The following is a 23553-nucleotide window of genomic DNA, read 5'->3' on the forward strand; positions in this document are numbered from 1 at the left end:
AGCAAAAATAACCATAAGACAGCATCTGTGAAAGCTGACTCTGAATCATATCAGGTAGACAATTAACACTAACCATAATACCACTTTTTAACTGAATTTGTAACTTTGGATACTGTGGTCATCATTTTCACAATTTACTGAGGGTTTATCCTGTCTTTACCCTTTTTTCAATAAAATGGGTGAATGGTTTCTATTAATGCTGTTCTCAAAATAACATCAAGATATTTCTATTCATATACTGCCTTCTTTTGTGTTTTACTGGGTGATTTTGGAAAGAGCCATCAAGTCAGGATTGAACAACTTAAGAATGCTGCATGGAGAATCATCCTTGTTCAGAAGAGCAGGGAGAGAGATAGAAAGCATGGGATGGCTAGCAGGCTATCATTTCAGGAAAATTCTCACCAAAGAGAAGGAGAAAATTTTTGGAGGAGATGTCAAAGAGTGCTAAATAATATAAAGATCATTGAACAAAAGATAAAGGAATTTAAAGTCAAACCGATACTCAAAGGAGTCTTTTGTCTCTCCGAGACAGGCCAGCCTTAGAATTGCTACTTTAAGTAGTTTTATGCCATTCCACACATTATGGATTGGCATAAATACCATATTGGTGAGTGTCTTGTTCTATTTGTTCTGTTTTGGCAATAAACTACAGATTAGGCAGTTTATAAATAGCAGAAGTTTATTTCTTACTGTTCTGAAAACCGGAAAGTCCATGATCAAGATGTTGGAAGGCTCATGATCTGGTGAGACTATTGCCGTTGCATGATGCTCTCTTCAATGCCATATGCTGTAGAGATGAGAAGTGAACTTTCTCATGGAAGAAGGCAAGAAGCAAAGGAAAGTGATTACATTTGTGAAGTCTTTTATGGAGGTACCTTATCTCATTTGTGAGGAGTCTCTCTTCTCTTGGCTTTACATTTTATGGTCCCTGCTTCCTGAGCTAACAGGTATCATGTTAATGACACCAGAGTTTTGGTGGAGATGTACTAAAGTGGCCTAGATCAAATATTTTCTCATTCTGAGATCTATGAAGTATGTTTTATTAGTTAATCATATCATTCATGTAGTTTTTTTGTGTTATATTTGACCTGTCTGAATGTTGATGCCAATATTATGTATATGTATATATATGTATTATTTTTAATACTTATTTAAGAATTTTATACAATGTGTCTTCATCATATCACTCTCCCATTTCTTCCCCTAAAACCACCCAGATCTACCTTAATTTCCCCACCTCGTCCTAAGCTCATGCTCTCTATGATAGTTTGAATGAGGAATTTACCCTGTAGGCTCATCTACTTGAACATTTGATCCCCAGCTGGTAGTGCTTTGGGGGGGGGTCATGAAATTCTTGGAAAATGGAACCTTGCTGCAGTAAATGTGTCACTTAGGATTGACTTTGTGAGTCTATAGATGTGTTTCAATACCAGTTTTCTCTCTGATTTCTGTTTGTCATTGAAATGTGAACTTTTAGCTTCCCATTCCCACTTCTTGCTGTCATGCCTCTTTGCTCTTATGGACCCTTAGTCTTCTGGCTGTCCTCATGCCTTCAAGTTTCAGCTGTGCCTTAGTCAGTCTTTTGATAAAACAGAATCAGTGTTCTTCCAGGGCCCAGATCCTGCTGGTCTGTGGATGAAAGCTCTGCCATCAGCTTTCCAGCATCCCCTGATCATTTTCTTACTTCACAAATCTTGGCATCTTGCATACCAGTGTCTATAATTTTGTAGGCCAATCTCTTTCTATATAAAGAGAACAAAGATGTGTATATTATTCAGATATAATTATTATGAGTTATAGACTTAACAGACGGACTGTAATTTTAAAATATAGTAACAAATCACTTGGTGCATATTTTATCTTTTATATGTATATTTTCATATATATCATATATATGTGCACACATATGCCCATACAAGGATGAGAATAAATTGTTTTTTAGAGTTGAACTATTTTTCAGTCACCTTATAATTATTAATATATTTTATGAACACAAACTAGGGCAATAAGAAGAATAAGAAAGCAGATACTTGACACTGTTGGTAATCTATACCTCATTATGTGAAATCTATTGTGCTCTTGCTTTCCAAGAGGAAATATTTGTCAAGTTAATTCATTTGTCTTTTTTTCCTTTTGTAAACACTTTTATCCTGTAATTCATCTTTGTAATACAAATAGTAATTGTCTTTCACATTGACAGCAACACCAACTATATACCTCCTGAACACTCAGATGTGGTAGTTTTGCTATGCAGGTATAAAATAAGAGATGGAAGGCAGAGGATTTCCTATGAAATTAGCAATGTGAAGTCCAAGAAACAATGTGGATCTATTAGCATTCGCTGGCATGCTCCAGAAAGCATTCTTTGTAGTTTGTGCAGAAGTTTAAACACTCACGGTTTCTTAAGCCCTTAAAAATTATAGTTGTTGCTCAGAAGTCCCCATTGTCTCTCTGCAACTGTAACAATGATAGAGGTAGGCCACAGTTCACAAAATTTAGTGGAATGTATTGGTGAGTATGTAATCTTGGTGTAGTGAACAGTATATATTATTTCTGTTACATGCTAAAAAATTGTAGCAACATATTAAATAGATGATTGATTAATTGATGAATTAATTCCTGAAAAAGACTGTAGAACATTGTCAGTGTAGGCTGACCCTGTGATTTATATGTCATTGGAACTTTGTTGGCTAGGAAGATGAGGTATGATGGAAGATAGCATTGACTGCATAAATATGCTAGTGCAAAAAGAATGGTGTTTTTCTACATAAGATTCTTTGCTTATGAAGTAGACATATTCTACATTCTTAAGAGCATAGAAGAATACAGAATAAATATGTCCTGTTAAGTCTGGAGTGTCAGGTTGGGTTTTCTTTGTATATAATCTGTACTTTGAGAAATAAGAACACACTGGAACCATAAGGAAACACTATGAAGAGAATATACAGTTTCAAGAAATATTAGCATTTTATTTTTGGTTGTGAGCTTAGCCTGTAAAAGCTGAGCCATCTCTCCAGCCCATAGTATTTTATAATTAACCAAGAAAAGCTGCCCACTAAAGTGACAAAGTTGCAAAGTGTTTTTAATAAAGATATAACTGCTAGGAAGAAGATAACATTTATTTTTTGGTGTCTGAGGTAAATGAATTTTATGATGATAAACTTAAAAACATTTAGTGAAAAGTTTTAGGAAAGAAGAAAGTTTAAAACTGAGGAGACATTTATCTTGTAAACGATTAAAAGCACTGCTGTCTTTCAATAGATTTGTAAAGAAAAATCTATCCTAGTATACTAAATTTAGACCTGTTCTCGGGTCCCAAGTCTCTATTTAGATAAGATTAACAAGAAAGGAGACTTGGAGAAAATGACATTTTATCAGGGATTGAAGGATGCATTGCACTGTGCTGACAAAGACTTGGAAGTGATACATCCAACTTGAGAGGACCCTTTACATGGCCTTCATAAAAATAGATCATACTCACATTTCTATATTTCAAATGCAAAATGCATTTATATGTGCCTATGCACACATGCATATAAATATTTAACTGTATGTGTAATTTCAACAATTATTTTCACCTAAGAACAGTCTAGTGTCTTTAAAGGGTAATGGGGAGGGTCAAAGGAGCAGAAAGATATCATTAAGCATCAGTAACGATGTCTCTTCAAATTAATTAATATTGCTCCCTTTAACTTAAATGAAGACTGCAAATTTTTTATGTTATATTATTAAAATAAACAGTGCCTCTTTATTTTACCGAGAAATTATGATTATAAGTAACTGAAAATTCTTCTACATCCATGAGGCAAGAATGAACGCAAACTTCTATTTGAAATAGGAAGAACTACTGATGTATCAAGAAGTTTGTTATTCCAAGGCACATTATTCAAGTACTGTACAATTGTTCTCTCAAGATTTGGTTCACATGTTTAATCCTTGGATTTGCTAAATTAATCTCTCTGAAAATATTGCCTTGCATTATTCTGTGCTTTCTGATTATTTCATAATGATTTTTTGTGTGAATTTTAATCAATTCTATAGTGTAGATCTGGAAATGGATTTCCAAGATTACACTAATTCATCTCTCTCTCTCTCTCTCTCTCTCTCTCTCTCTCTCTCTCTCTCTCTCTCTCTTTCATTTCTATTTATTTATTTACATCCCAAAGGTTGCCCCTCTCCTAGTCTCTCCCTTACAGAGTGCCTCCTCCTATCCCCTTTCCATCTCCACTGAGAAGGTAGGCCCTCCTTGGGTTTCCCTCCAACTTTTCCCATTAAGACTCTGCAGGGTTGGGTGTATACTATTCCACTGTAGCCAGACAAGACAGCTCTATGTGCTGGGGGCCTCAGTTCAGGCTGTGTATACTCTGGTTGGTAGCTCAGTCTTTTAGAGCTGCCAAGGGTCCAGGTTAGTTGATACTGTTGGTGTTCCTGTGGAGATCCTGTTCCCTTTATGGTCTTCAATTCTTTCCCAAATTCTTTCATAAGAGTCCTTGGCCTCCATCCAATATTTGGTTGTGGGTATATGCATTTGTTTCAGTCACCTGCTTGTTAAAACATCTCAGAGGACATCTATGCTAGGCTCCTGTTTGCAAGCATAACAACATCATTAATGGTTTTAGGGATTGGTGTCACTGGGATGAGTCTCAAGTTGGACTGGTTATTGGTTGGCCATTCTTTCAGCCTCTTATCCATCTTTGTCAAAGTTTGGGTCAATAGGTTGTAGTTGGGTTGGTGTCCTTATATTTCCACTGGGGATCTTGCCTGACTATGAAAGGTGTCCCCACTGTTAGGTATCTCCTCTAAGGTCACCCACATTGATTCCTGGAAGCCTCCCCTATCTCAGGTCTCTGGGGCTTCCTAGAGATTCCCCCATCCAGGACCTGTAAATTTCTATTTGTTCTCTTGTCTCTCTGTCCCTCCCTCCTGTCTCTTCTCACACCTGATCCTGAAAGTCCTGAAAGGGAGATATAACAACAGAAACTAAATAAATAAATAAATAAATAAATAAATAAATAAAATATCATCAGGCCTTACTTCAAAAGCCTGTACTTCACAAAACTGGAAAATCTAAATGAGATGAATGATTTTCTAGAAAGACAACACTTACCAAAGTTAAATCAAGAACAGATAAAATATGTAAACAGTCCTATAATCCATAAGGTAATAGAAGCATCAATTTAAAATCTCCCAATCTCTGCCCCCCAAAAGCCCAGGGCCATATGGTTTTAGTGGAGAATCCTACTAGACTTTCAAAGAAGAGCTAATACCAATACTCCTCAAACTATTCCACAAAATAGTAACAAAAGGAAATCTACCGTGAATTAGGTAGTTACCTTGACAACTAAATCACACAAATGCTCAACAAAAACAAAATTTTAGACTAATTTCACTGATGAACATCGATGCAAAAATAATAAAATTCTCTCAAACCGAATCCAAAAATACATTAAAAAAAATCATTCACCATCAACAAGTAAGCTTTATCTCAGGGATACGGGGAGGTTCAATATACAAAAAAAATCCACCAACATAATCCACTATATAAAAAAAACTGAAAGAGAAAAATTCATAGATGCAGAAAAAGCATTTGACAAAATCTGATACTCCTTCATGTTAGAAATATTGAAGAGATCCGCATTCAAGGCCTATACCTAAAAATAATAAAGGTGATATACAGCAAACCAATAGCCAACATCAAATTAAATGGAGAGAAACTTAAAGCAATCCCAGTAAAATGAGAGACAAAGTTGCCCATTAAATCATTTTTAAAATGTAAGGACAAATAACTAGAAAATGTAACATGACACCGTCCAGAGAAGAAATGAACACAGACTTACAACCTTCTGTCACTGAGTCTTTAAGAGCATTGGGCATACAGATCATGGACTGTGCTGTTCTTCACTTTCTCAATATTATATTCATATAACAGTAGAGAAAATATATCACAAATAAAGAAATAAATCTGGAAAGAAGATTCTTATTAGCCATATATGTGAAATGAAGTTTCATTGATCTAAAAAACATTAGAACAATGGTTCTCAGCCTGGGAGTTGTGACCCCTTTGGAGGTCAAATGAGCCTTTCACAGGAGTCACATATCAAATACCCCGAATATTAGATATTTACATTGTGAATCATAATAGTGGCAAAATTATAATTATGAAGTATCAGTGAAATAATGTTATGGCTGGAGTAACCATAATATAAGGAACTGTGTTAAAAAATTACGGCATTACAAAGTTTGAAAACCATTGCATTAGAGTAATTAAAGGATATTTAGCAGTCTTTATAAAATCCAGTTAATCATATTTTACACAAAATACAATAAACTGTGTTATTTTTATTTTAAGTAGATGTACACTTCTATAGAAAATATTGCACAATGTATGTGATGCCTGCAAAAGTATTCTTTTTTTTTTCTTGTTTTTTTTTTTTTTTTTTTTTTGGTTTTTCAATACAGGGTTTCTCTGTGTAGTCCTGGCTGTCCTGGAACTTTCTCTGTAGACCAGGCTGGCCTCAAACTCAGAAATGCACCTGCCTCTGCCTCCCAAGTGCTGGGATTAAAGGCGTGCGCCACCACTGCCCGGCTGCAAAAGTATTTCTGAAGATCTAATGTGCAAAACATATTATAGCAGATTATTGTAACTTGGTGTGGCTTTCTATTAATTACCTTTCTAGTAATCATGTCATAGTTGGTGGTTGGTAAGTTTGGATAAGCACTGTTAAAATCTCTCAGTAGACAACTCTAAATTATACATGAAATAATACCACATTAAAGAGCAATATTAGTATATGAATTCTACCTAGAAATTTTTCTTTGGCAAAAATAAAATTTTTACTTTGATTAAAAATGATGAAATTGAGAGGAAAATGTCTACAATGTCTATACAGTGTTTTTGTACTTCAAGATTCTATGTAGAATAGTATATTAATATACAGTTTTATAAATTTTACATTTATAATATAAATTGAATACTGGAATTATGTTGGTATAAGATGAGGACTCTAAATTGTATTACTTTTATTGAATTATACTTCCTTTCCCCTAATAAGGGCATTTACAGCTTATGGTAGGTACTGTTAGGGAATTTTATTGTTGCAGATATCACAGTGTATATTGGCACCTTTTCAGACATCTGTAACATCGGTTATATGTCATGACCTTTTGGAACCAGCATCCAACACATGGTTTGTTTGTGGTCAAGACATAATTATTCTTAGCCGCACAAATGTTTGCTGGAAAACCAAACCAATAGATGCGCAAACATTAGCTCTTACATGCCTGTGGGAAAGAAAGTCTCTACTCTTTGCAAAACAATGTCATATTTTTGTCCTAAATAAAGTTTGGATAGTTAATTAACACAGTAGTTAAGTTAGAACTCTGTGAATTCAAAAAAGGTTGTATATATTAGAACAGACTTACTGAATAAAAATATCTCAGAATAATAACACTTGTTATAATGTTATGAAGATAAAATTTATTAATATTTGTTAAATTCTTTTAAACAAAGTATATTTTGCTGTCTCCAAACTTTTACTTTCATCTCTTCTTTGAAGAACCATATATTCATTATATACTAAAAATGATATAATTTATTATTTAATTTAACACACCACACACATATGTGTGTATATGTATGCATATATATATATATATACATATATGATTATATAATTCAAAATACAGCTTGGTTTCATTTTATTTTGTTTATTTTACTGAAGTATGAGCCCTGAGTGATAAATTAGTTCATATTGGAGAAGAAATGCTGAGCTGACATTGTCTCTGTCAGCTGACCTGTTACTTTTTGACAGGCCACAGCTTCCATGTGAATGACAAATTTTCTTCTTGAAATGAAGTTCCTCTCTCATATGTGATTGCTTTTTTGAATATAGCTTTAATAAAATGAAAATGAATGTATCCTATTCTTTCTATAATGGCCTAGTATTCTGAAATGGATTATTAGATATGTCCCTTGGAAAATTAGATAAACAGCAGCTGTTGAGTTTATGATCTTTGGAGTTCATTTTTTTGAAATAGTAATATCTATTAAAAAGCTGATCAATTTTTGGGTGATAGAAAACATAAATTTCTATGGGAAAATAATTGAACCTGAGACAGAGGAACACAAATACAAATGCATTGTCTTTAATTCCTTTTTCCATTTTCAAGCTCACAGTCTTCTGGGAGATATTGTTAGGATGATATATGTGTTTAATTTCACCATGATCAGCGATCCCAGAGGTTTGGAGTTTTAAGCACACTGCATGCATTGCAACCTCGGAAATTAGCTGTGATCTATAGCTTCACTTCTTTTGAAACAGAAGGTTGCCATTTTTATTCTTTGATTTACAATTATCAACCTGGGACCACCCTAAGTCTTCTACTACTGCATATATCTTCATTATACCTTGGAAGGGCCTAACTATTTGCCTCCAAAATGGTTTTGCAGTTCTGCTTTTTTAGGAATATGAATCTCATCAAACTGAAGCTAGCAAACAGTATGGAGAATTAACAGGGACCTCTCAGGGCTGTAAACCTCTTGAAGAACACAAGTATACTTGCTTCTTGACAAAGACTTTATGAATACTATTGTTCTATTTTATGATGTCAGGGCTAAGCCTTGATTGTTTTAAGTCTTGGAATAAATAATATATACTCTGCTACTCTGCTAACTTCCTTCTCTACCACATTGGTTTCTCCTTGAATATTATTTATATCTAATGAGACCTGCATACATCAGTTCTAAGCATCTGTCCTAGTTTCTTGTTTTAGTTTAGTTTAGTTTTATTTTGTCAACTTGATCAGGCTAAAGTCATTTGAGTATAGGGAACCATGGTTGAGAAAATACCTTCATCAGATTGGCCTGTAGGCAAGTCTGTGATGCATTTTCTTGATGGATGATTGATGTGAGAGATCATGGCTCACTGTGGGAAGTGCTACCACTGAGCTGGTAGTCTTGGGTGCTATATAAAGGCAGACCAGGCAAGCCACTAGGAATAAGCCAGTAAACAAGCAGCACTCCTCCCTGGTGTCAGCAACAATTCTTGCCTCCAGGTCTTGATTTTGGGACCAGACTTTTCTTAGATAAAATCAATTCTTTTCTTGCCTAGTTGTCTTTGGTCACTGTGTTTTATTCACAGAAGTATGAACCCTACATAAGACAGCATCTGTAAAAATTTTCTCCTGTAAGATCATTTGCTTTAAAAGTTGACAAAGTTCCCTGATCAATTTCTTCCAAAATACCAACATTATCTCTGAAGCAGGGGCAGTTGTTTATAAAATGAAAACAACTGTCATCTTTTCCAACACTGTGAAGTGTCTTGTTTGTGCAACAACCAGGATCAACATTTACTAGTTTAAAAATGTAAGTACTGAGAAATGCCTGGAGTCTACAATGATGAAGATAAGAACATGATTTTTGTATGTTCAATGTCCTTGGTCCTGTTAATAGAAAGTATAGACAGCCTCCCTTGCTGATGTCAGAATCTGGTAGCAAAACTACTGAAATGCTGTGTTCACCCAGGTCACTGCCTTCTTTTTCCTGCTCTAGATCAGAACATTTATGTTCACTTTTTTTTTTTTTTTAATGCAGAAGCAGAAGTCTACTGTGCTAACCTGACAATGGTTCTAGTTTCATATTGTTTACTTTATATTACTATTTATATTTTCTTTTATGAGTGTTTTGCCTGTATGTGTGTTTGCACAATAGGTATGTTCTTAGCGTTCACAGAAGCCAGAGGATGGCCTTGGAACTGGAGTTCTAAGCAGTTGTGAGCTGCTATGAGGGTGCTGGGCATCAAACTGAGATCCCATGGAGGAAGAGCTAGCTAGTAAGTACTCTTAACTGCTGAATGATTTCATAAGCTTCTCTATAAATATAGAGAACACTACACAGTACTAAAATATTACTATAATTTCTTTCACACAGTTAGTTTAGTTTAATTATACAATAATATCGAATGTACAGTGAGAAAAGTCCAGATATCCATATATTTGTAGTTTAAGTACTTATGAATTATCATCATCAACATTAGGAAAACTACAAAAATCAGGAAAGTAAGCAGATAACACAGAGTGGGAAGGGAGGAGGAAAGTGAGGAATAGCAGGATACATATGACAGTAGGAAGGAAATTGAGGAAAATGGAGACATGGAGGCTTAACTGCGTAGGGAAAGGGAAAAATCAAACTGGGATGCTTGAATACAAATCATTCTAAGGAGCATGACAGACAGACGGATAGGCAGACAGACAGACAAGTAAAGAACCTTTCCATTTTATCTGTGCAAATTTTCTCTAAATGTGATATATCTTCCTTAAATTTAAACATTTTTTTCTGCCAAGATGAGATTAAAAATATCTTATAATTCCTAATGTTAACATTTTATTGAAGATAAGTGGAAATAAGCAGATTAATTTAGAAGTATTATGGTATATTTAAAAATAACTTCAAAGGACTTATGTTTATATTTTCTCATGGTCTCAAATTATAGGGTGTACAATCTTTGAAAAAATTTAAAAATATTTTCTAGTCAGGCATTTGGTTAACTTTTGAAAACATTTTATTTATGTATATTTATTCATGATTTTAAATGTTGTTTTGGACAAAATAAACTATGTATTTAACTAAATATAGATATGTGACTAAAATACTCTGTGACTTTAACATATTTTCACTGTATCTTCATTTACTTACAAAAATATTGCAAATCTTATTTTATTTTGTTCTTGTTTCTTTTTAATTCTATCAGTTTTATTTGAATAATATTTTATGTCACTGGTATTAAGTGTATGATGAGATATACACAGAATTATGTCATGTCTCTTTCAGATCAATGGAAAGGTTTCTATTAGAAATACATTGCATATACTCTAGTCTTTATTATTTTTTTCTTATGATGTTTTTATTTTGATATATTAACTTAAGTTTAAATTTGTATGCTATATAGTTTCTCAGAATTCAAAATCAGTTATCTTTTATAAACTCTATTTTTTAAAAAACTGAATGATGTGTTTTATTATTTTTAATGGAAATAGTATATAGAGATATTCTTAATGGAGAAATATTTATTTTGACTTAAAATAGTTTACTTAAATTTGATTTTAATTTTATCAATGTTCTGTCTTAATTTTGTGATATTTTGGCAAAATTATTTTTCTCCATATTTTGAGTTCTTTTTCTCACTGTCTTGTTGACTTTGTAAATTCTCATTGTCTGAGTCCCTTATTGTATGTCACTGTAGACTGAAACATTCATTCTCATAAGCAAGTTTCCAAAATGTTAATCTGAATTCATAATTTCTTGACAAATATGATTTTTATTTCATGTCTTCAGTATTCACATGCATATTCTCATATAGAGAAATGCCACAAGTTATAATAAGTATTCTTGCACAGTTAATATTTTCTTGAACACAGTTATATTAACCTATTGATATTTATTCTCTCAGTTTGAGATGTTGGCTTCTCCTCAGGATCACCATGGTGAAGTTTGCTGCTACTGCATAGTAGTGGAAGGTAATCAACAACATGGAATATATCATATATATATATATATATATATATATATATATATATATATACATATATATGTATATGTATCATGGAATATATCTCATATATCTCATGGAATATATCCCATATATCTCATGGAATATACAGTCTGCATAAGCAACTTCAGCACTTCAAGGGTATCATTTGACTGCTGCTGGTATGCTTTCTCTGTTTAGCAATCAGCTTTTCCTTTATTCCCCTATGAAAAGAGAATCATTTTTTTTATCCTTTTATGCCTCAAATTGGTTTGTTATCCTTAGATTCTAGCATTTCCCTTCTCCCTTCTCAAATACATGTCATTGTGAGTGCTAGACAAGTGGTTCTTCATTGAGTTATCCTAGATTTTAACACTGTCATAGGCTGTATTTGAAAATAATGGTTTTTATATTTTTTGCTCAAACTTCATTGGGTTTATTTTACATGTGACTTGATATGTTCATCATTTCAGGAAAACTTACATCTACAACATCATTTCAAATCTGTCTGGGCTCAATGTTAGCCTCCCTTCCATGGCTTCAGTAAATGAAACGAGGCTTCTTTATCTCTTTTCTTGTCTCTTATTAGTTTCTTATCATTTTGCCTTCACATAATTAATTATGTTTATGGTTTTATGACCTACAGTTTAAAATTTAAAATGAATCCTCTCCATTTTTAATTCTTGTAGAAAGTGCAGTTTAGAGGACAAATCGGTGGAACCAGGGTTGTCAAACATGGGGGCCTAATTTCTTAAGTGGAAGGAAATGAATGATGCTTTGTCACCTGGAATGACAGTAATAGAGGTCAGACAACCTCATGGTTCTTTGCTATTCATTGGGTACCAGTCTTCACTTGAGTCCAATACACTCCACGCACACACCGCCCAATATCCTGAGCATTGCTTAAGCTCTAGAACTGAGTTTTGTCTCTTATTGAATAAAAAGCATCCCTATGAAAGAGGCCAGTGTATTCTGCTTCCTCCACCAATAGAATCTATCCTTATGCCTATCACTGATGCTCCCTCTAGGCCCTAGCCCTGAACTCTGTTTATCAGACAATAGAACTCATTGTAAATTTTATAGGGACGTTGCTACCCTGTTATGGAGTTTTCAAACAGAAACCTTTTGTTTGATTGGAGGGCTTTTAGGAACCTACAAATCATTTATTCTCACCAAGGTTGGGTTTGCTTTATGTTAACTTTTACTCTGTGGAATACACACCCTGAAATCACCTTATCCTCATGGATTATGGTACTAAGTCAATATTTGTTTCATGAGAAAAATCTTAAATTGTGTAAGAATGTTGGAATCCAAGTCTGAGGTAACAGCTAAATTTAGGTTTCTTTATTCACCTAGATCCTTCTTTGTACCAAAGAATGTGTTATAATTTTATTTGAATAGTTAAATGCAACTTTAACAAAGTTATTTGCAATGATTATGATGAGCTTCATTTCATCGATGAAAACCTGGGAGGTCAATAATGTCAGCTCCTATAGGTAACATTACACAACTTGTCGGAAGAGATGAGGGAGCCTCTGTCTTTGGGAACAGCGCTCGAGGTTTCTCCACATATAGAACACACTTCTCAAATCCTCAGAGTATTGAATGCTAACTTTGAATCAGTTGATTAATGAGTGATATTCAACATGATGAACCTGTGCAGCTTTACTCAACAACAGTCTTAAAGCATAATACAGGAAGAGCTTTGCTTTAAAGTACATCACAAAGTACAGTTCAGAAGACATTGATGTTTCAAGTACTCATAGGTTAGATAAGAGGGGAGTAAACCTTACAATTTTTGTTGCTGTAGGTATTTTTGTTGCTGTAGGTATTTTAGAAGAGTTTTACTTTTTGTGTAAAAAGTTAAAAGTGCTTCCAAGTTAATTCTTTTTGACAAAGCAGACTGGTTAAATTATCTTCTCATATTTGTTGTTTGACGATTATTCATATAAATATGGAAGAATAACATGGAAAGACGTATGTTTTAAATTTTTACAAATGCTTTCTTATCATAACTGTCAATTAGATGTTTGGCAAGAAATCTAATAGTAACAGGATCATTTCGACTCTAGGGAAAACTTATTTATACTTTCACTAAAAATCTGCTTTGTATTCCTTTCTAATTTGACAAATATGGTAGTTTGTTCTCCTTTCTGGTTCCGTACCCTCCTACGTATGTTTCCAACAGGCAAATGCTGTAAAACTATCTCTTCGGAAGCTGTCTTCCCACTCCCATTATTCATGTTTTCATAGCTATGTCACTAAAAAATATTCAACTAAGCAATATAAACATAAGGATTTTTAAAGAAAAAATAAATGCCTGTTTTGAGAAACTTCAAAGGATCTTACCCCAAACAAAGTGCTACCGGAATGAATACTTCCATATTCTTGCAAAGCAAGACAAAGCAATCATTGTACCAAACCTGAGATCTTTAATGAGAAATCTCCAGAAGAATATATGGTTTATCTGTTTGCATTTCATATTGTTGCAATATCTAACTAAATAATTCGGTTGTATTACTAGTGCAAAGGATATTAAAATTTGAGGCAAAAATTTGCCAATTTAGCCAGTTCCATCAGACTCTGCTTTTTGAATACATTCTCCTGTAAAGAATTTGAGAAATGCCCAACTCTGTCCATAGCTTCCAGCCTCTGTGCTTTTCATTTTCACTGAATGGTATTTTTGACAGAATGGTTTCTATTCTCTGTCAGAACTGTTCATCTGGTATGTTCTGTCCACAAATTACCTGAGATATCTGCTTCTCCCACAGTCAATAAAATTCTGCTTACATAAATAAAAAAATACTATCATTTAAGTATAGCTGTATTCTTTATTTGAGCTATGCTCTCTAAGATAATTTATTAATAATTTTATATCAGAAGACAATAAGAAATTATACCTTTTAATATACTACTTTAGGCAATAAATACCACACAATGTATACAGAATAGCATATCCTGCAGTTTTAATTACCTCCAGAGGCCTTGGTATTAAAATTTTAGTTCCCCAATGTGGCACTATTGAAAGTCATCAGGAATTTTGAAGAGACAAGACCTACTAGGAGATATTAGGTTAAATGAAACATATTTTTCATGCAGATGATAGAACATGGCATTTTGTTACCTGTTTTTAGTGTAATTATTTTTCTTCATGTGCTTTTTATTTATTTTTCCCCTTATCTCAATAGCAAGGTCCTCTTGTTTGGATTCTATACATTCCATGTATTCTAATTTCTATTTTCACTGGCTTCAAGATATTTTTTAAAAATTTTCTCTTGAGAAGGAGTAAGGAGAGGAGGAGAAGAAGGAAAGGAGAAGCTAGAGAAAGATGAGTGAGATGAGCGAGAGAAAGAGAAAGAAAGGGGGGGGGACATGGAGGCAGATGTTCACGTGTCTCCACCAGTCAAAGATAGTTGATATATCTAGGTTGGGTATTGGGTTACACTTCTGATTGAGCATTAGCAAACTTATAAAGCCTTTGATTAACATTTAAAAAATTGTATAAAAGCAAAAAGGAAAAGGGGGCATGGGATAGGGGTTTTCTAGGGAGGGGAAATGGGGAAGAGATGGCATCTGAAATGTAAATAAAATATCCAATAAAAAATTTTCTCTTGATCTGTTTGTCAATAAGTCATAGTTTATTAAATATGGTATTAAATTTTCACATATTTGAAATATTTTGTTCTTTTTACTTGTATAGTTCCAATAGAAACAGGTTTGGTACATTTTTCATTCTCTTAAACTAGTTAACACCTCTCATGCGACCCATGCCCAAACAGAATCCATGTTCTGGGGTTGTGTGTGAGTCAGTTCCACTTTTTCTGCAGTGTTTCTTAAGTATGTTCTCCACCCAGGCTCTCTGCCAGAGATATCTGCTTGACATTGCAAAGAGAAGTATTCAAGCTGCTCACTGTACCCATCCTGCATCCACTAGGGACTGCCTTTGTTGTACTTGTTTAATATATTTAAGAGCTTGAATGTTGATAGGGTTTGCAGTGTTTGGTAAATAAACACTATCATGTGTGACAACTGTTTTTGTGATGATTCCTTTTGTCTCAGAGAGAGAGAGTTCTTTGGTCAGCTGCACACTGAACCATTTTCCTTTTGTTGAGTTGTTTGTGGTAGACTCTTAGCAAGTTTGGGGTACCCTAAACTCTAGCAAGGTCAGAGTGTTTCCTGAGTAGGGAGCTTCCGTCATTGACATTTAAGGTCATTATGACTAGGAAACAACTTACTTTTGCTATTCTGTGAATTGTTCATTTCATTTGCTTCTCATTTGTTTCCTTTCTTCATTGTATTTCTTTTTCTAGTAAAATGCTTTGATTCCTTTTGGCTTTTTCTCTATTGGTATTTTCTTTGTATCCAACAAAGAAATAAAGATATAAACAAATCCCCCCTGTTGGTAGTAGCAGTTGAAGTTGTTAGAAACTCAATTATGTATAAAGTTTTTCCACTTTTAGCTCTCATTTCCCAACACTGCCTATTGGTCATGTGGGTCACCTGGTTCTCAAGGATAACCTTTTGTATGGGACATAACTATGTTACAATATCAAAAGGCTGTCCAATTTTGTAGAGGAACAGTCAGAACTAAAAGTTAATTGGAGGGTCACAAAAGAGAGGGTGTGGAATAGAATGGAATAGAATGTATTCATTAAATGATGTACACTTGTGTGACCATGTGCTGACATGATAGAATACATGCAGCATTAGCAAGGTCAGTAACCTTTTTGAAAAATCTCTGTGAAATATACTTTAGTATAAAGGGCAGAGTATACGGGGGTCAAAGGAAACCTGCAAGTCTGCAGTCCACATCAAAGTATGTTTCCCTGCTCTCTCTCTCCAAAAATATTGCACCTTTTTCTAAATATCACATGCAAATTTTCTGCCATGTTATATTTGGCTAGAAATGCTGAGCAACTGGTCATTGGTAGCCTTCACTGTAGAGGGCCCGCATGACTGTAGTATTGTAAATGTGATGGACTTCACTGTAGGGATAAAACAAAAAGGCTTCCATCTATAAGAGGGGCAATTATGTTAGACATATCAATCACTTAGATCAGAATCACAGAAACAATATAATAATAATGTAATGCTGAACATTACATTTGTACATTAAGAGCTAGTGAATGATTATAAAATAGTCAACATTCCAGTCTTATTCTCTACATTTTTGTTACTCAGTTAGACAGGAGAGATGGAGACATGAAAAATATAAATCTGATACACATTGCACTATTATGCTACAGCAGAGACAGAAATACCAAGGTCTTTAATATCTGTGGTTAGAAAGGACTGAGTGCAGATTATGTATATTAGAGTCACTGAAATGTATAGTCTTTAGCTTTCTTTAATTTCGCTTTTTGATTGTTTTTATCTTCAAGTTCTTTATAATAAAAGGTTTATACATTTTAAGCAAAATAAAAATTTTGACTAACAGTAGCTTTGTTAGCAGAACATCAACAAATAAAGCAATGGGAAATAATCGCATCAGAGTAACTGACAAATTCACTCCTCAAGTAATTCACATGGGAAACAGTCAAAATCCTCCTTGAGTTACGTGAAAATTACATGGAAGCACAATGTAATGAAGAGCACCTTATACTTTTAAATGTAGATATGAAAGTTGACATTGATCATCAGCCCAGATCTTATGGTCATTTATTAATTGCACCATACCTTTTGATGATTCAGCAAGTTAAATACAACACCTTGCTTTTGTATATTTTAAATTACAATACATAGTTTCTTTATGACAAATTATCCACACCTATGCTAATCTATACAAATAATTTAATATAACTGAAGATATACTAATATTCATATGTATTTGCTTTGATTTTCAGAAGCATATAGCATTTTAAGGAGTTAGTTGTTCCATTGGATATTGAAAACAGTAGCAACTTGGTCTAACATAAAATATCCCAAGATATTCTTGAGAAGCAAAGTCAAGTAAATTTGTGATGTTTTCTGAAGTTCATGAGGATGCATATCAAAACTGTTCATTGAATGAATGAAACTTCAGAGAGAAGTGGGGATGAATGATCCCAGAAGACCAAGGATAGAGTAAATAAACAGTATAAAATTTTAATCGAGAATCATGATGCTGGAAGGGATATTTCACTGGAGAACATTTTATTTGTGATGATGATAGAGATTAATGGAATTCAGCAATTGATGAATGCTAATGTTTCATCTGCTTGAACATATGGCTAGAAAGCATTGAAGAGCAGATGTGATTGCGAGCCTGTAGTGTCTGCTAATGGTGGCAGATAGAATCACAATTAAGAAAACTATATTTTCCCTGAAGGCATTTGTCTCCAGATGGTTTGAGTAAAGTTGGAAACACATCTTAAAATTAAGTTTGTGCTGACATTAAATTGCACCACATCTTCATGTTCTCATTTGGGTCACATCAACCGTTATCAACCATTTGCTCAGAACAGTATCCAAACATGATGTGGTGTAAGTTTCATTTTTATTATCTTCTACAAAACAATTTAGGGAAACTCAGTATTTGATTAGAGTACACTGTATCAGCACAAATGTATATACCCAGTGACACTTAATTGTATACTGCTGTTTTTTCCCCCGAATGTTGTCTTATTATGTAGTCCATGCTTGCCTTGCCTTCACCATGTACCTGGGATGCACCCAAACTCATGGTGTTTATGCTGTGTCAGTTTCCTGACAGCTAGGAATACAAATATGTTCCATTGTGCCCAGGTACACTATTAGTTTCTACATTCCTCAATGAAAACAAGTATGTATTGTGTGATTCCACTGTCTGAAAAGGAAACTTCGTAGAGATAATAAACAAATTAGAGTATACAAGAGACTCAGTAGTTATGGAGAGTAAGGTGGATTCAAATTACATAAAAACCTAATAATGAAAATTACAAATTTTCCTTATGAGAATATATGCAAAAGTTCTCAAGAGAATACTTATAAACTGAATCAGAAATTGAATATCTAAAAGATCATCTGGCATGATCAAGTAGGCTTCAATCAAGAGATACATGGATAGTTCAGCACACATAAATCAATAAAATATAATCCACCACATAGACAAACAAAAGCCCCATGATCATAGTACTAGATGCAAAAAATACCCTTGACACAATTCAACATCTCTTAAGGATAAAAGTCCTGGGGAAGTTCAGGGATATAAGGCACATACCTCAATATAATAAAGATAGGTAACAGCAAGCCCATAGACAACATCAACTTAAATGGGGAGAAACTCAAAGCAATTCCACTAAAATTGGGAACATGTCCACTCTCTCCATAACTATGTAGCATAGTACTTGGAAGTCTTAGCTAAAACAATGAGACAGATGAAGGAGATCAAAAAGATAAATAAATATTGGAGAGGAAAGTCAAATATCTTTACTTGCAGATAGTATGAAAGTATACATAGTGTCCCTCAAAAAAATTCCACCAAGGAACATCTAAAGGGAACACATACAGCAAAGTAGCCCGATTAAAAATTAAGGTTTAAAAATCTATAGCCTTCCTACATAGAAAAGGCAAATGGACTGAGGAAGATACCAGGAAACACCTTTCCCAATAGTCTCAACTCATATAAAATGTCTTGGGATAATTCTAACCAAGCAAGTGCAAGACCTGAATGATGAAAACTTTAAGACATTGAAGAAAGAAATTGGACAACATATCAGAAGTTAGAGGGGTCTCCCATGAACATAGATCAGTAGGAGCAATATCGTAAAATGGTCTTCCTACCAAAAGAAATCTACAGATTCATTGCAATTCCCATTAAGGTACCAACATAATTCTTCGCAGATATTAAAATGACAATTTTTATCTTCATGTGGAAACATACACACACACACACACACACACCCCAAACAGATTAGCTAAATTCCAAATAATAAAGGACCTTCTGGAGGTATTACCATCCCTGACATGAAATTGTATTACAGAGCTACAGTAATAAAAAAACACCCTGGTGTTGACAAAAAAAAAAAAGAGAGAGAGAGAGAGAGAGAGAGAGAGAGAGAGAGAGAGAGAGAGATGCCAATCAATGAGGTTGAATTATACTCAGACATAAATCTACACACTTACAGACAACTGATTTTCGATAAAGAAATCTGAAACACACACAAAAAAATCAAAACATTATTTTTAACAAATGGAGCTGATTAAACTGGATGGCTGCATGTAGAAATGCAAAAATAGATCCATACTAATCACTGTCCAAAGTCAGCTCCAAGTGGGTCAAGGAATCCTAGAGAATAGCTCATTGGGACAGGGAAAATCTTTCTGAACAGAACACAAGTAGCACAGGCACTAAGGTTAACAATTAATGAGTGAAACTTCATAAACTGAAAAAATTTCTGTAATTTCTGTAAAGGAAACCATCATTCACACAAAGCAGAAGCCTACAGAATAGGAAAAGGTTTTTACCAGCTATATACTCGATAGAGGACTAATATAACAAAATAGATAGAAAAACAGTAAAACCAACCCCCAAACCTAGATATCAAGAAAATAAATAATCCAATTAAAAATGGAGTACAGATCTAAACAGAGAACTCTCAAAAGAGTTAATTTAAATGGCTGAGAAACAGTTAAATGTTCAACGTCCTTAGTCATCAGAAAAAATGCAAATCAAAATTCCTTTGAGATTTATTATTACATCAGAATGGCTCAGATTAATAAAACCAGCCATATTCTGGCTGAGTAATGGAGTAAAAGGGGTAGTCATCTATTGCTGTGAAAGAGTGCTGACATCTAAAGGATAGTGAAAATCGGTGTGGCAGCTCCTCAGCAAGATGAAAGCAATTTGCCCCAAGATCCAGCTATATCACTCTTGTTGCATCCTCCCAGAGACACTTGCTTAGCACTGTTTTCTGAACAATCTCAATACCCCTGAACAGAAGAATATATAAAGAAAATGTTGTACAATTGCACAATGGAATATTACACAGCCATTAAAAAAATGACAACATGAAATTGGCAGGCAAATTTATGGAACTGGAAAAAAAGTCCTTTTTTAAATAATTGTTTTATTTATTTACATTTTAAATGTTGTCCACTTCCTGGTTCCCCCTCCAAGAGTTCTTCACCCCATCCCTTTTCTTCTTTGTCTCTGAAAGAGAGCTCCCCCACCCCACTTCTCACCTGCCCACCCCTCACCAGCTTACCCACCCCTACATCACCAGCCCTGCACGTCCCTTCTCTGAGGCATCAAGTTTCTACAGGATTAAGCACATCCTCTACCACTGAGTCCAGACAATTTTGTGGCCCGAGCAAAATGTTGAGGCCCAGGCTGCCCTGCATTTGGCGGCCACTGTATCCCGGCCCAAGCTGCCGCTCTGGTCCGGGGGTCGGGGTTCAGCAAGAGAGAGAGTGAGGACAGACTCGAAGAGTAGAGACCAGACAGAGTGTGATTCAATCCCGTTTATTCTTCAGTCTCTCTTCCTAGTCCAAGTCCCAAGTCTAGCTGTACTCTCTAAAGAGTCTCCCTAAAGAGTATATATCTCTGCCGTCTGCCTCTGCCTTTTATATGTCTCACTTCTAAGCCATGCCTCTAAGTTACACCTTTAACCATGCCCTTAGGTCTTGTCTCTAAATCTGATCTCTAGGTCACACTCTTAAGTCACACACTTTTAATCTCACACACCTTTAATCTCACACACCTTTAATCTCACACACCTTTAATCTCACACACCTTTAATCTCACACACCTTTAATCTCACACACCCAAGGAAAGTCCTGGGTATCCAAAGCAAGATGTTATCAGAGTGTGCTCAGCTGTTGTAGGCTATTGTAATCCAAGTCTCATGTCAGGGTATATGGCTCAAGATGGCTGCAAAGCTGATAGCCACTTTCTGCTAAAAGTTGGCCCCCAACAAACTAACCTGAGGGCTCCCAGAAAAAAAATGTCCTTAAAGAGGTAAATCAGACTCAGAAAGATAAATATAATATGTATTTGCTTATATGTGGATATAAGCTGAAAAGTCGATAATAACTAAGCTATAGACTATAGAACCACAGAAGTTATATATAGAGTAAGAAAATGGGGGCCAGATAGTTATGGATATATGGGAGTGGAATCAACGCATCAAGTGGAGAGAGAAAAGAAGGGAGACAAGGAAGGAAACCCCAACTTGCTATCTCTGGTCACCAAATGAAGCTTCCAGTACTGGGACTGGTTTATCTAATTGATTGGTTAGCCAAAGTGTTTCCATGGGAATCTGTAAACAACTCAGGCTGTGGCCAAGATTGTAGGTGGCTTTCCATAAACTGATCACAAAGCCCCCTTGCTGAAGACAATATCTACACAACTCGTTGAACGCGAAGAAGAAAAGCTGGTGCCGACATGTAGCCTTCACCATCTACCACACATCACACATGCTACTGTTTTTGATGCAAGAAGGTACTTTGCACATTGCCAAAGAAGAGACATGAACACAACTCAATCACAAACCCTTTGATCTACAATGGTGTCCTGTCTGCAAGATAGTCTAATGCAATGGTGACACTAGCTTTTTTAAGTAACCCACCAATATTCAATTTAACAAATGACTCACTCATGAGATGGTACTCAAAACCACTTGGGTGACCAACAACCTGTTACTAGATAACCAAGGGAACTAGGGAAAAACCAAATACTAGTTCTCTAAAAACCAAAAACAAATAAACAAATAAACAAAAAACCAGTAAAATGACTCCTAATAACATTCTACTAGATTTATAGATCAGTGCCTTGCTCAGAGATTATGGAGAGAGTGACAGACCTTGGAGCACTCAGCCCTAAATGAGTTGTTTCCACCAAATCTTGCCTTTCAGGACTCAGGGAACCCTGTGGAAGAGGAAGCAGAAAGAATGTAAAAGCTGTGTGTGTGTGTGTGTGTGTGTGTGTGTGTGTGTGTGTGTGTGTGTGTGTGTGTGCAGGACACCTAGGGAACAAGATCTTTTAAATCAACAGGACCAATGAACATAAGAACTTAGAGACTGAAGCAGCATGCACAGGGACTACGTAGGTCTGCATGAGATGGAGTTCTAGAATAGAAATGAGAACTGGACACATGCCCCATCCCTAAATCAGGAGCAATCTACAGTTGATAACTACTTGCAAATGAAAATTTAACTTACTCCAACAGGGTCTCAGTGGGGAAACGACTCTTAAGGGAAGGCTCCATGCCCAGCAGTAAATGGCCAACAGAACACAAATTGAAAGACAGTAAGCACATGAGGGCCTTGTACTCAGAGAGAAGCACTAGTGAGCCAGGAATGTTAACCACACAGGGGTGTCTCCTCAATGGAGGACATAAGTCAAATACCTGCATTCCATCCAGAAAGCTGAGAGCAAATTTTGTTAATGATCTGGTGGCCTTTTTGCTCTATGTGGAAACAGACTTCACTCACCTTTTGTTATAAAAGCAGACCTCACCCAAATTTTCCAAAATGATTATTCCAGACTTACAACCACAGGGTTTTCTACTGGCCTCTTTATTCCCAAAATAACAACTTTCAGACTTAATTGTTTATAAATAAATGGCCATAAGCTGTGGCTTGTTCCCTGACTTTCTCATAACTTATATAACCCCTTTATTCTAGTCTATGTCTGTCACATGGTTGGTTAACTTTCCTTAGTTTTGTGCATCCAACTCCTCTTACCCATTTTTGATTCCTTTTCCATTTTTGATTCCACAAATTTTGTCTCTCTTTCCCAGATGACCCACCTTCTATTTCTAGCCTCAGTTAATAGGCCATAGGCCATCAGCTTCTTATTGACAGGTGATGTTTCCACACTGTACATAAGAGATTCTCTCTTCACAGACTCTTCCCTCTCTAGACTATTATTACCAGATCCTTAGGTGGGATGTTACATGCACTTTATAGCCTGCTGACCTCTATGCTGTCTTGGTCAGAGAACACACTACATTCTAGATCTTTCAGCTATAGAACCCACCTTCATGATCACATGCACTCTGTAAAGGAGTTTCTTGTAGTCATTGCTTAAGCTTATTGTCCATCTGTAATTGGATTGATCATTGCCTAG

The sequence above is a fragment of the Arvicanthis niloticus genome, chromosome 4 (assembly GCF_011762505.2).
Source record: "Arvicanthis niloticus isolate mArvNil1 chromosome 4, mArvNil1.pat.X, whole genome shotgun sequence".
In the NCBI taxonomy this organism is placed as follows: Eukaryota; Metazoa; Chordata; class Mammalia; order Rodentia; family Muridae; genus Arvicanthis; species Arvicanthis niloticus.